The sequence below is a fragment of the Aptenodytes patagonicus genome, chromosome 3, assembly GCF_965638725.1.
Source record: "Aptenodytes patagonicus chromosome 3, bAptPat1.pri.cur, whole genome shotgun sequence".
NCBI lineage: Eukaryota > Metazoa > Chordata > Aves > Sphenisciformes > Spheniscidae > Aptenodytes > Aptenodytes patagonicus.
The window spans coordinates 18,799,293-18,814,453 of NC_134951.1; positions in this window are offsets into that span (position 1 = coordinate 18,799,293).

Consider the following 15,161-nt stretch of genomic DNA (forward strand, 5'->3'; position numbering starts at 1 on the left):
AGTTGTTGAAAGATGAGTGCACTCCATTATGCTGTGCTGAAGGCACTGAGAAAATCCCATTGAGGCAGTAACACCAGCCAGTGTTCACAATGCTATGTTTTAAATGCATATTGGAAAAACAATGATAACAACATGAATTTCCTGCATTTAACATCGATATAGTTAAGAAAGCATAATTACACCAAATGCCAGGATTTCTTTTCAACAGCAACCTAGTTAGCCAGTGGTTGCGATGAATCACGTTGTGGCTTGAGAATGGAAATTCGCTCGGGCTGTGCGCTGGTGCTCCCGGGTCCCTCCAGGCACACGGGTCCAAGCGCGGACGTGGGTGGAAGAGGGGCTTTGGAGGAACGCGGCTACCTACTCTGTCTCACCTCTTCTGTGCTTCCTCTGACTCATGCTGTTGTTTTGAGGTGGATTTCCTCTCTGCTCCCCACATAGCATTTATTCGGAAGTTCAAACGTATATATGCTCTTTTTTCTTTGCTTCAGGCTTCTTGGCGAAGGGAGAGATTGTTTAAAGCCCAGTACCGCAGTTGCATACTGGGCTTGCAGTCAAAGCAAGTCAGGCCTGCAACAGTGGCGGTGGTACTGGAAAAAGAGGTTATTTTGCTAGGGTAAAGGGAAAAATAGAAACAAGAGGATCTCAAATAATGAAAGAAAGCTTAGTGTGCATGAAAACCTGGCACTTTTCTAAAAGACATACTGAGTCAACTGGAAATGAAGTTACTATAGTCTAGAGCTATTTGAATGACATTTGTGAATAAGTTTTTTCCATTAATTGTTGAATAAATGACTCAGAAACACGTTTGCCCCTCTTTGACCAGCTTTATGTATGGTTGAATACTCTTCTCCAAATAAATTATTCATAAATTTTGAGCAATCAGTGAATAATTTATTCAAAAATTTTTTTTTCATTATTCAGTGCTCCATCCCATGGACTGTGGGTGAAACTCTGACTATGTTGAAGTTAGTGAAAACATTCTGAATGACTTGACCGATGCCAGGACTTGACCCAATTAAAAGTCTTCTGAGAACTAAGTGTTGCTTTTACTTGTGGAACTTCTGTTTAAATATTAGTGGTAAACTTGCCTGTGAATTTGTTGATGTGTAGAAAAAAATGAGCAGGAATTACTTCAGCTTTTATTACTATCATTCATTTAAGTTATAATTTGAATCTGGATATGTGAATGCAGAGTTAAATTGGGTTCTTTTTAGATTTCCACAACACGATATTTCCTGCTATCTGAAGTCCCAGTTTATGATGAGTAAAATCCTACGACAGTTGTTGAAGAGGGCTCAGGTCCCGGCTAGTTTCCAGTTTTGAGTATTATTAAAGCTGTTCAGGAGTACACCAGTTTTTGCATTTTTATTTTAAGTTGCAGCAAACTTTGAAAGTGTTCAGAGTTTGGGGTGTGTTTAACCTGGTCTTCATTGACCAGGTAAAAATGGTCTGGATGTTTCCAAAATTCTGCCAAAAAGTGTCATTTTTTAATTGAGAATTTATTTGCATTTTACAACCAGTTCTGGTAATTATAATACGACAGCCTTAATTCTGGAAATATGACGTGAGTCTTCACTTCCTGTCTTAAATTTGCATTGTGTTGACTCCATGCAATTAAGGCATGGCTGGCGTTATGCCATTGTTCGTGGGTGAAATGATTCCTATGTAAATACTTCATTTTGTACCGTTAATTGGCAAATGGTATAGAGTGCTTTGGGATCCATCTGGAGAAAAGTTACTGCATATGCATATGGTCATTATTACTGCGTTATCTCGTTCCTATAAGATACACAACTGCTTTATTATTTGCTGAGCTCCAGGAGAGTACTTGGTATTATACAGATATACAAGAAGAAAATGCTACTGCCCCATGGAGCCTACAGTAGTCTTGGCTCAGTGAGACAATGAGTATTGAGCTGTGTGAAATACACGGGTTGAATATTCACATTTCTTATTAATGGAGATTTAAAAATCTCCTATAGCATTATGATTAAGATGCTTTGTGGGAGAAATGCACCGCAAGTGAATGACAAATGAGGAGAAAAGTAACTTGGTGAATAACAAAAGAGAGCAAAGCCTAAGAGAGGGGGGCAGAAAGATGAGAATGGGAGGAGTAGTGTTCATGTGGGGCATTTTAGAGATAGCTTGTAAGGAGGGAGGAGAGGTTGGGAAACTTGTGCTGTTCAACAGATATGATAGAGGGAGGGAAGGGAGTTGTAAAGGAAGATAGCGGGTACAGAACAAAGCAAAGCAGTGATTTTAGCATTGTGATTTGTATTGGGAAATGTCCAGAGATTAGTGGGTTGCATAACTGGGGAAAATGATGACTACTGACATCTGGGGATGGAGAAAAGATGGAGAGGTGAAGACGAGTTGGTGAAGAATAAAACTGCCTAAGGTGTAGTTTCAAGAGTCTGTGTAATTCAGAAGATTGGATATAATTTTTGAGAAAAGAGAACTGTTTGAGATAAAGGAAATTCAGATGTTGATGTTGTGATATTGTAGGAACAGGTGATGTGAAATTTCACTGAAAGGGGAAGAAGAACTGAGATGAAAGGCTGGGTTTGGATGTGGGTAACTGAAAATGTGGCAACCATTTCAGGAGCTGCCAATTCATTAACTAACTGATTTATTAGTTGGCTTTAAACTCAGTCAGACCTTTCTCTGAAGCTGGAAGATCCAGCCAGGCCTTTTCCTCAGAAGTAAAGTAGGAAAAATCTCCTACAGAAATTTTTTTATTTAAAATTCTTGATGGAAAATATTTTTTTCCTCTGTTGCTCAAAGATGTTGCTAAAATTGAAGCCCCAGATCAACAAGACATTGAGGATCTTGCATCTTTGCAAGCACATGTGCTAAGAACACATCTTAAAACTAAGATACCAGACCAGAGCTCGACAGAACTGAGAACCATTCCTGCTCTTCCTTAGGTGTCTGTTGGGTTTTTGGACAACTCACCATTTCTGTGTCTCATTTCTTCATACTCAACGGACATAATAGTTTATTTCTGATTTCATTCATCGTTTAATGTGTTCAGGATATGAGCCCTGGGAGATTTTTGTCTTGGATTTGGCTTACCTCATCAAGAGATTGGCAGCTCCAGACTTGATTTATGTCTGAAGCAATTGGAGTGATGCTCTTGAGGTGTCTTTCCATCCTTATTGGCAAGACAGGGATCAAAGGGTGACTGTGTTCCAGCTGGATACCTCACAGAGATGCCTACGTCTTTGTCGTGGTTTAACCTCAGTCGGCAACTGAGCACCACACAGCCGCTCGCTCACTCCCCCGCTCCCGGTGGGATGGGGGACAGAATTGGAAGAGTAAAAGTGAGAAAACTCGTGCGTTGAGATAAAAACAGTTTAATAATTGAAATAAAATAAAATACTACTGCTAATAATAATAGTAATAATAATAAGAATATACAAAGCAAGTGATGCACAATGCAATTGCTCACCACCTGCCGACCAATGCCCAGCCAGTCCCCGAGCAGCAGCCCCACCCCTCCAGCTTTCCCCCAGTTTATGTACTGAGCATGACGTCACATGGTATGGAATGTCCCTTTGGCCAGTTTGGGTCAGCTGTCCTGGCTGTGCCCCCTCCCAGCTTCTTGTGCACCTCCAGCCTTCCCAGTCGGTAGAGCATGGGAAGCTGAAAAATCCTTGACTAGTGTAAGCAGTACTTAGCAACAACTAAAACATCGGTGTGTTATCAACATTGTTCTCATCCTAAATCCAAAACACAGCACTGTACCAGATACTAGGAAGAAAATTAACTCTATCCCAGCCAAAACCAGGACAGTCTTATAAGGTCAGTTCAGATCTTAATGTGTCTGTGCAATGCAAAGCATAAATACAAATACAGTCTTAGAGTGTTTAAGTTCCACAACCCTAATTTAACTTCTCTTCATTGCCTGCATATGGAGTCAGGTCTGAAAGCTCTGAATTATGGGTGATCTGAAGGGGATGCTATTGTCTTGAACCTGGACACTACACTGGTTGTGATATCTAAGTTAGCCATATACAGGTTGAATATGATCCCACATCAAAACAAAAATGGTACTGATATAGTATGGTAATCTGAAGATTCAAAATTAAAAAGGCAGGCTATTGAAATTGTTATCAGATGTTGTGTCTGAAATACCTCCACTTTTCTCTAGAGAGAAGAAGGGTTGGCCGTGGCAGTTGCATGGTATCAGTTGTCAAACAACCTTCTAGCAGAAACCGCTGTATAAAGCCTTTTTCTGATGTGAGTGCCCACACATGAGACTTTTTCTAAATATAGAAAACAACATTAATCTTAGCAGTAAACTGTATGTTGTGTAAGTAGGCTGTGTAGATTGATGTGGAAGGCTTAAACAAATGGGAACTGTTTAAAGTATGCAGTTAAATTCACTTAATATTACCTTGATTAATGGTAGGTTTTTTCATGTATCGGATCATTTTGTGCTAATTCAGTACAACCGTGTCTGCCTAATAACAATCAATAGTAAATGATTTCCTGCTTAAATATCAATTGAAAATCAGTGATTTCCTGCTTCCAACTGCACTTAGTGTCAATCATTGCACATGGCGCCGCTCAACACAAGTGATTTGTCTATTAACCACTTAACATATATATATATATATATATATATATATATTTAAGCCTGGTTTCACCAGGCTAGACTCTGAGACATTACTTACGTTGAATTGTACATGACTAGTCTCAGTGCAATAGTCTCAGTCCAAATGAAGATCCCATTCTACCAGAGTGCGCATCTCTGGACCTGGCCCGTCACTTATTGGATCAATGATTAGAACAAACCTGAAAGGTTTTTTTGCTCCTTAGTAGATGAATTAAGTGTATGAAACTCAAATCTACTTTAACGATTTCATTCTGTGCTTGAGGAGTATCAAGCCTCTTATTGGAAAAGCTGACTGTGTCACAAATGTGGCAAAGAAATGCTGGTGAAAGGAAGGATTGAAAGTATTTTTCATGACTGCTTTTTCTTGTGACGCTGTGTCATTTTGCTTCCAGTCCATTTCTTTTTGTGAAAGATGAACCAAAATGGCTGACATCATAGGCACAAGGCATACATGAGGTGGCATTCTGGGCTGGAAAACCATCTTGCAGTGCTGCACAGTACATCATCCTTCTTTCCATATGTCTTTGCTTACTAGTGAGGATGAGTAGGTGTTGAAGTAGGAGGCACTACCTGAATCATCTGAGGGAGAAATAAATTGCTTGGGTAGGCAATCGCCCATCATCCTATCTGCAGGTAGACAGGTACCCTACTTTTGAAGTGCTCAGGTGGCTGCGTGTTGAGAAATGTATTTCTTTTGTCTGGCTTTGTTTTCAATTTCAGAACTCCCTCTCCTAGATGATTACACTCCTTCGAGGAGATCTCTTTGTTAGTCTCAAGCAAGGCAGATGCTTTGGCTGGAGCTGGTAATAGTGCTGTTTGGGCGCTGACAAGCTGGGTGAATTTGCAGTGTGGTTGTATACATCCTTTTCAGCCACCAGTGCTGTGTGTTTAACTTCTCAATATGTTCCATCTGTGGTAGCTAACGTGGGTATGGAATTTATGACTGCAAAGACTGTAACATACCACAATACAGGAGTGCCTCTTGAGCTGAAATGATGTTTTTAATCAGTACATTAAATGTTGTAGTTGATTGACAGATGGCTTTTTCTATTTTCTGGAATGAATGTACTCTAACTTAATTGTAACAAGGATATCACATCTTGTATAACACCTTTCATGCTAACGCGTATTACAGAATTTTAAAATCCATGTGCAAGGAACACTTCATGCACCATGGAAATGCAACCACCTTGGGTAAAATGCAGAGAATTTAGGTAGAGAGAATGTAATTACCCGTGCTGGAATTTGGCCAGCACACTGAGATTAAAACCCCTAATCTTACAAAGAGTACCATGGGATCTCTAATGACCACAAATGGTCAGATCACAATTTTATGTCTCTGCCTATAATGCTTTGCTGCAACAAGGGTATTTTCAATTGTATAATGCATTCATTATAATTCTGCAGCTAATTTTATTCTCATTGTAATTTCCAATAATAAAGTTACAAAAGTGCCCCTGAAATGTACGAACAAAACAGTATGACACGATATTATGTTAAATACATTTTTGGGGCATATTCTCTCACTTATATTCGTATCTTTCTTTGAAGCCAATGGAATTCCTCCACATTTGCGCTGGAATAACTGACAACAGAAGTTGTCTTTCCAAGAGAACATTTTTATGCACATATATTGTAGATATGTTTGAAAAGTTAAATATTTATATTCTGTCCAAATATAGGAGAGTCTTTCTTCTTTTATTTTTAAAACCATAAAATTGTTAACAGACCCATGAAAAAAGAATATTACGGCTCCATGTCTGTTGGTTAACCTTCACCACAAAAATTGATCTGTGGGAATTTCTCACAGTGTAACATACTGTATCCAATTCCATAGTTATTACTGTAAACCTATTAGTGCCACCTGGGTTTGCATATCCGCAATGCTGTCCAAGTGAAGACAGATTAGCTCTATCACATGTTATGCCAGAGGGACAGCCTCACGAGGAGTCTGCCCTCAGGGAGAGAAAAAAGGGCTCAGACCTTTAATGAGAATACGGTGCTTTATAATAGCATTTGGTGGCCTAGAGATTTTCTGTCAAGTCATTTCAAATTAAATTGGCAGCCTTGCGATGTTCAGCCCATATGAGTTTTTGTGCGGCGTATATTGTTAATGTTAAACCAATTCTCACATAAGATCAACAGAACATACAGAGGCAATGTTTGCATTGGTTCCTCTTTTTAAAGTCTGGGCCTTTATAAGCGACTGAAAAATGCTTTTTCCAGAGCAAAATTTAACTTTGGGCTGAATTATTCATGTGTAAATTCAGACAATTTATTTGTGAAATTATTTGTAAATAATTACACTTTTCTATATAGTGTAATAATGAAATTAGTACCAGTCTAGGAGTGAACTGAATGACTTTGTTACCAATTAGTGTGACGCCACTCCCACTCCCTCAGGCTGACTCCCACTGAAAGGGTGCAGAATTTGCCCCTGTGAACTCAATTTATTTTTGATACTTCCAGGACTTTCCTTTTTTAAAATGTAACATTTATGTGATATTTTAGTCCTTCTAGTGTCTGAAAATTTAAAAAGCAGATGATACTTGAAAATAAATTGCTATCATCACACAGGAATTTTTTTCCTTAAGATTTTCCCACGCTTTTCATTCAGGGCTCAGCCTGAAAAAACACACATTGGTATTCTCTTTCCGTGAGTATTGATGGATTATTTTGGGGGAGCCTGGGGCCCGCTTCCTCAAAAGTAGGCAAGTACCATGTTCAATGGAATTCAAGAAGAACTGGGCAGCTGGATAGCTATAAGGATCCCAGATTGCATTTCCAATTATGCAAAGTCCTAAGAATACCTGCAGGATTTTGAAAGTTCATAAGCTCTGTTACATTTAATGATAAAGGAAGTAGTTTTGCAATTTCCAAGTGCAGAGCATTACCTGTAACTAGCGCAAGATAATATGAGATGAAGGTTTGCTTTCTAGCGGAGCAATAGGTTTTGTAGAGAGGAAAGTCTAGTGCACTGAAATGAGCGAAGAAAGGGGCTATTTTTGTGTTTTAGAGCTACAGGTTATCTTAGTCCATTCTTGTACCGATATTAGATGAATAAGATTAGTCATGTAATAATAAAAGCAGTTTTTGCTTTTATTAGGGAGCATGTATTTTCCATATTTTTCCTGAAAGGCTACTAAGATCTTCCATCCCATATTTGGTATGTGCACATTAGTAAATCAGGCATGAGTGATTACTTTTGTTAGACTTATCTAAGTAAAACTGAAGCACCACAGTCATGAAACAAGTTTGTATTTTCCTTTTTGTTTAATATAATCCTTGTTTTGGGATACAGTCCAATACTGTGATTTCATAACATCACCTACCGTCTGTATTCTGTTTTGTAATTGAAGGAAAAGTGATGACAGAAAATCTTCCTAATGTGATCACATTCTTATATGTAACTGTAAAAAGAAAAGTCCAAATCTCGCTTCTCCAAATTAAAAGAGTAGGTCCACTGCATTTGGTAAGAGATTTACACTGCCAGAGCAAGCACGACTTGATCCTGTGTGGTGTAAGCTTATTTTTTTCCTCTCTGCTAAATGTGTAGTCTTACTTCAGCGCATGTACCTTGGTCAGAGTTTAGCTCAATTTTCTTAATTTGCAACACTGGACCAAATTCATCTGTGCTGCAATTCCACTGACCTCTTCGGAGTCACTAAATAATTGGATTTGACCTAATACACTTTTCACTGAGTGCTATCTTGCTTTTCAGGGAGGTTAGCACAATAACCATTTTCTATTTCTGCACTTAAACATGAGCATCCTTTCTTTTTTTCTTTTAATTCCTGCTAGAGAAAGGAGAGAAGACAGTGTCTTGCTGTAAATAGTGCTAAATAACTAAAGGGTATCCACAATTGCCTAGAAACCTCACTTCATTAGTTTATGTTGAAATCAATAGTAAAATTCCTAGTGACATTAGGATGGCAGGAATTTTGCCGCTGTTGCATCTGGTTATTTTCACAGTCCATAAAAGTGGGGTTCAGCTCGCATAAAGGTGATACCCTGAAGGGTCCTGTTTCTTTCCATTGACAGTGAGGAATCTTAGGTGATTAACTCCAAAATAGCTACAATTAGAGAAAAAAAAAAGCCTAAGTTAAACGTTAAAGAACCTTGCCACTGTCTCTAGTGGTGCCTTTGAAGTTCAAAAGCCAGGAGTCAAATTCTTCAGCGTGCCTTGAACAAGCTGCGTCTGATATGGGAGGTGGATAAAGCCGGGCGTCTCTCTGAGGTTACGTGAACTGGCATAAGCCGAATATTTTGGCCTGAACTCATCTATCACCGTTTCATATGGTGAATCTTGGTAACAGAACAAGAGGATGCATGACCCTTTCTCTGTGAAGTTCTTGATCTTGATTCTGTGTCTTGATCTCAAAATGATGATGTGTGCATTGAGGTTTACTATGTGTAGGCAATACTGGGGTGACATAAAATGCTCAGGTGAGAAGAGTTTTTTGTTTGTGTGTAAGTATTTGCAGCTTTGGGGCTTTAAGAAACAAATTAACACTGGCAGCATCAGTAAACTTAAGTCTGTGTTTTCTGAGAAATAATTGGCCTAGGAAGACATTATATTGAATAGGATTCTGAGAGCCTAATTTGAAATTTATTTTTATATGCCAGACCCAGATATGTATTTAATAGATCATACGAGTTAAAGTCAATTGATTTGATCAGTTATTATTAAGATTGAAGATACTGGGCCTAATTCTGTACTTTCCTAAAACTTGTGTGTAAAAAACTTGTGTAAAACTAAAAAGTTCCTACCTCTCTGGCCTTGTTGTAGAAGTGTATCAGCATGAGCAGATTAGCAGTGATGATATGGAATGCAGCTGTGTGATCTGAATGTCCTTACTGAGTAGGCTTTGATTAGCCTGTCAGCATAGTAGTGTATTTTAAATAATTTTTTTCTCCTTGTGAGGTGTATTGGTATGCCTTGGTTCACTGAACACATTCCCGAACACATCACCCTTGAATATCACAAATACACATACACTGCATGGATTGCAGTGAGGCTTCTGGTACTTATATAGATGCAAACCAGGAAGAACCACAAGGTGGAAAATAAATTTGAAACTATCTCACTGAGGAGTGGTACTGCAACTAAAAAAAAATCCAGTAGAGAACTAGATCCAAACACGTTGCTGATTATTCCTCTGCAATTCTCCTTTAAAACTTCTGATGGTCTTTAAACTGTTGTACTGATGTTTCAAAAGAAATGTAATTTTACAGAGTGACTTGTCTGGGAATAGCATGAGATGGAACATCTGTCCTTCTGAACTGTTGGATTGCTTGGCTGAAGCAAATGCAAGATGAAAAAAATGGAGATAGAAAGACAGTTGAAAAAAAATATAGGACTTGTTAATCTTTTCTCTAAAACGCATACTAAACTTTTCAAGTTAAATTTACCCATACTATTTCCTGCTATTTTATACTACTACATCTTCCCACATAACAACTGAGTTAAAAAAGGAAAAAAGTAAAACTGGTTTCATTACTGAGATAACAGCACATGCTAGGACGATTGAAAGAGTCTGATGCATTTTCTGATCACAAAATACAGTTTTATTTTTTAAAATGATGGGAAGGAAAACATTTAATGATCTAGACTCTTGTATCATATTGTCAGCATCTCAGCTAATTGTTATGATGATCCTTATTTTGTTCTAAGCTGGTGTTCTAGAAAACATACCAGAATAAACAACCGTTAAGCCTTCCATGCCAGAAAGCACTTCAAGACTAGTAAAAGGTAACATTGTCTTTTTTAAATGTTTTCAGCAGCCAATAATCTATTTTCATGGTGTTCTGTAAACCCTATTATCAGGGTTGCAAATTCTTACACATGACCAGTCTTCAGTAGTGAACAAAAATGGCATCTAAATCCCAAGTGACACTCTTAAGTACTTGGCAGCAGAAGGGCTCTTCTGAGGAAGATTAAGTTAATGGAAGCGTTTGGGTAACATCTGCATGACTCTTCGTCCTGGTACGGCCAACTCACACTGCTGCAACACGTGACGGAGGATTTCTTTGATTATCGCTTAAGAACAAAAACTGGCTGAAGTTCCTTTCCAGGCATTCGTCAGACTGTAATGTACGTGTGAGAGTATATGGGCGGTGTAAACAGGCACAGTTATAAAGGGTGGCCCATACGGACTTCGAAGAGGACTTAATAAAAATCAGATTACTCGTTTAATGAAAAGTAAAAGAAATTGGGGGAAGATTTGTTGTTGTAGCTGCTGTTTATTTGTCTTATTTACAGCAAGACGTACTGTCTTTTCCAATCGAGTGCTGCCGCAGGCACAGACAGCCTCGTTAATACAGGCGATTAATGCACTTGCCCTTCACCTCAGTTGACCTGGGTTTAAATCTGTTATTTTGTTACAAGTTAGAGGAGTTTATTGGCCTTTCTTTAGCCCCTAGCTGGTGCCTTTCCACCTCGTAAAACCACTTCACAATTTGGCGTAAGTGCTGTTTTCTGGTGTGAAAAGACCCGGGGTTGCAGCAGCAGGGAAGAGGCAGGTCACGGCTGAGGGACGTCTGCGCAGGGGAGTGGGGAACCTCATCCGGGGACTGACTGTGTTGGACTGGTCTTGCTTGGTTTTGCAGACTCCCATTTGCAATCAGGGAGATCCTTGCTTGTCTGCATAACGCAGCGTTGGTTTCCATGCCTAGGTTGAACAGAAGTTACCCGGTTTCATTTTCTGTAGGACTAATATTAAAAGAAGAAGGATGAGGGGAACATGAAGCAATTATACTAGTATTGAACGGCACAATTTATATTTGTGTTGAGATTTGCTGACAGTAAGGACCTGGCAGAGTGGAATAGAAGTCTTAAATTCTTTGGAAAGGTTTTTATTCTCTACTGGTTATTCCTACTCTTTCAAGCCTCCTTTCCTGCAAAGTCCAACACTGCCATCATCAAGAGGTGATTTTCATCAAGAGCTACAGGGGGAACCTACAGACCAATTCAAGCTCCATGGAAGTGCCTCCTCCTCTTTATTTCAAGATCTAGCTAATTGGAAAATCATCTTGACTAACTGTTCCAAGATTTGGAATAAAAGGTGACAAATTACTGCAAGTTTGAAATGAGATCCATCCTGAGAAAAGAGAAGAAGCTCAGAATTTTTTTTTTCCCATTGAAAAGGACTGTTTTAGAGGAAATTGGCATTTTCCAGAAGCAAGCCTTGGAAACTGAATTTGAAATTTGTGTAGATGAACAGAACACTCAGCATTTTGGGCAGTTATACAGAAAAATAAAATTTGAAGAACATAAACCAGCCTGAAATTAAAAAAGAAAAAACACTTTCCGAGTTTCACAGGAAAGAAACAAAAATTGAGGCAAAAACCTTGCTGTGGCCAAACTCTGCTATCAAGTTTTACCATTCAGGTCTGAGCGCTAGAGTCGTGTCATTCAGATCTACCTGCTGAAATTTACTGTCTTTTTCCTTAGCTTCAAATTCTAACATTACCATAAGAGAAGTTGACTAGTTGTTAATAATTTCCAGAACCTTGTTTCCAGAAAGTATTCATTTTCTCCAAGGTATGTATTCCTAGAATTTCCCCAGATTTTGTTTAGGTAAAGGAGGAGTAGTTTTTCACTGCAATTACTTTTTCTTTAATCTCTTTCAAAGGAAAGGCATTGGCAGGCAAAGATTGGTTTTGCCTGCAGATTTCACCTTTGAATGATGCTTTGTGTTTTAGGATGTGGTAGACATCCACTGTAGAAGAGCACACTGGTTTCAGATGTTCTTTCCTTTTTATTGCTGGTTACCAACATCTTTTTTTTTTTTTTTTTTTCTTTTTAAATAATGCTGTTGCCCCGGCAGAGCCGTTTGGAAAGAGACAGTGAGAATCTGCTTCAGGGCAATGTCAGCCAGCTTAAAGTAAAGAGCTTTCATTGGGTTAAATTAACCCGCTAGCCTTTGTAATAGGAATGAAGAGGAGCTCTGCGGTGGGGGCAGCTACCTCTTTCAGAGGGATGGTAGCAACCAGCTGAAGGGGGGACCCTCTAACAGCAGTTTCTTCAACGAGCAATTGACCACCGCTTGTAAAGATTTTCAGTGTTTATACCTAGAAGTTGCTCCCACTAATGACACTGTTTAATGTGTCATCAAATTGCGGTGCTTCTCTGGGTGGTAGGGCTCTGGAAACATCACAAGGCCATGGGTTTTCCAATTAAATGTGCAGTGAATTAAGGAGTTTACATTCCTTGAGAATGAACAGATGAGTAGATGAGTCTTCTTATGAACCAGTTCAGTAAAAAAAAAAAACACCCAGACTGTATTAATAGCAGATTTTATTTTGTAAACTTTACTAAACTTCTGATCCTGCTGACCTACCCACTTCAGCGACTGGACAGAAAGATAAGAAAACTCTGTTGTTAAACCAGAGCCTGTTCATCACATTCACAGCAGTGTCAGCATAGAAGCAAAGCGTCTATCTGGGAAAGTTAGGTGAGGAGGGAGGCGTGAGAATCGGTGGGGCTTGTTGTGAAGCCAGGCCCTTTCTCCGTCACAGCCACAGTCTCAGCCCCAGCTCATAATCTGCACTTCTGTGGGGTGAAGTTTAAAATCTCAACCGAGTTTCTAGGCCTTTAGTTTGGTGAATGAAATGTAATAATTTATAAGCCCTGAACACCAGTGTCTGGCAATACTGTGTGTTGGCATTGGCCTGAACACCTTGCAGATGAGCTTAAATGGTTGTTGTTATATAAAAATGATGATGACCTGTCATGAACTAAAGGATGTTCATTTAAAAAACAATGCCAACCTTGTTAATCTGTCAAAAGCTACCTTAAAACTGGTGCTTTTCAGTTTCTGATGGAATATGTCCCTTGGGCTAGATCCTCAGATGCTGTGGACAGTTGTGCTGAAGTCAAGCAAACGATGGTAGTTTGCAACAGCTGAAGCTTTGGGTGCCTGGAGGTGCATACGTGTGTTGTATGTGGCCTGGATATTTATTGTAGGACTGGATTGTATGCAGGGGATCTGATGGTGGTGTGCCAAAAGGAGAAAGAAAATTCTCTTTCCATGGAGTGCTGTCAAAATCCTGCTTTTGTACTTTGAATCATCGGGGCTCTAGCTTTTAGGCTTGCAATTGCTTAAAGATGTCATAAATATTTCTGATATTCTGTTAAATGCAGTCTGCTTTGATTACCAAACCTTGCTTGAGTATTGCACTCAGGGGGGTAATGATAATATTGATTTACCTACGTATAGTGTGTAGTATATCAGTGTTATCGGGCATGACTTTATTTTAGTAGAAACTTTACAATACAAATCTAATCTGATAGTTTTATATGATCTCTGGCTCTGGATGTTGGAAATAGTTTGCAGCTTGTGTTGTAATGGTTTTGTTTAACACAGCACATGGCTTTTCAAAAGCATTTGAGGGCTAACCTTTACTCAGGGTTTTGTTCTTACCCATGAATGGCCGTTTTAATGATGACTCGCAAGAAACTGAAACGTTTCAGAAACCTGTTGCCCTAACTTTGATAGTCTTGTTTGAAGGTCACCCTTTTAGAGGCAGTGAGCTGTGTCGTACTGTCTGAAGGATTCTGGAAACTTGCTGCTGAACAGGATTCAGAGTGGCTTAGGAGCAGAAAATATCTTCTCTTACCTGCTGCCTGTTGAGAAGCAACCCTGCAGTAACTCCTTTCTTACTGCTACTCCTAATATACCCACAAGGGAGAGGAAACCTTTGCTACAAGCCCTTCAGCAGAGGGCGGATCCATGGGGGACTTGGTTACATGGTGCAGTCTGGGGCCCAGTTTAACTTTGCTTCATCTTTCCAGCAATCCCAGAACTCTTCAAAAATGTGGGTGGAGATCCATTACACATGCTTACTATGGTTACTCGCCATGAAAAACAGTATGAACGGCCAACACAGACTCCAGGTGGTGGATCAGCGTTAATCATAATAGACCCAGGGACAGAGGACTGGCAAGATACCACGAGAAATGGTTGTACATCCATCCCCTTGAACTCCATTTCCTCCCATGGGGGACAGGGATATAGAGGTAAGTGGCAGTGCCTCCATCTTCTGTTTCCAGCTATCATAAACCATGGTCTGCTGTATGCCCATGTCCTTTTTTCTACAGGAAAAGGGTGCACGACATAACCCTCTGGTAGAGTAGAGTTCAAAATTTTGTTTTTTTGGAAGTTTTCATGAAAAAATAATAAGGATAGAAGCCTGTCCTTCAAATTCAGTTGGGTTTAATAGGAACAGCTTTTAGAGGGATTGCATGTTTGTCAGCACACTTGCCTAAAAGACCGTGTAGGTGATGAGCCAGAAAGATGCATCTTTTCTCCTCTTTCCTCTCTTCCTCACTCATCTGTTGCATATATTTCTGCTCATCTGAACCAGAAAGGGAAATAGAGTGGATGTGGAAGAGAAGCAGGAGTGTTCAACGTGTTCGCAGCATGCTCACCACAGGCCTGTTGTGTGAGATACCAGTGGTGAACCAACTAGCAAGAGAAGAAGTTTGGGCTTGTGGTTGGCCTTGTGGCCGAGCTCTCTAGCTGGCGGAGCAGCT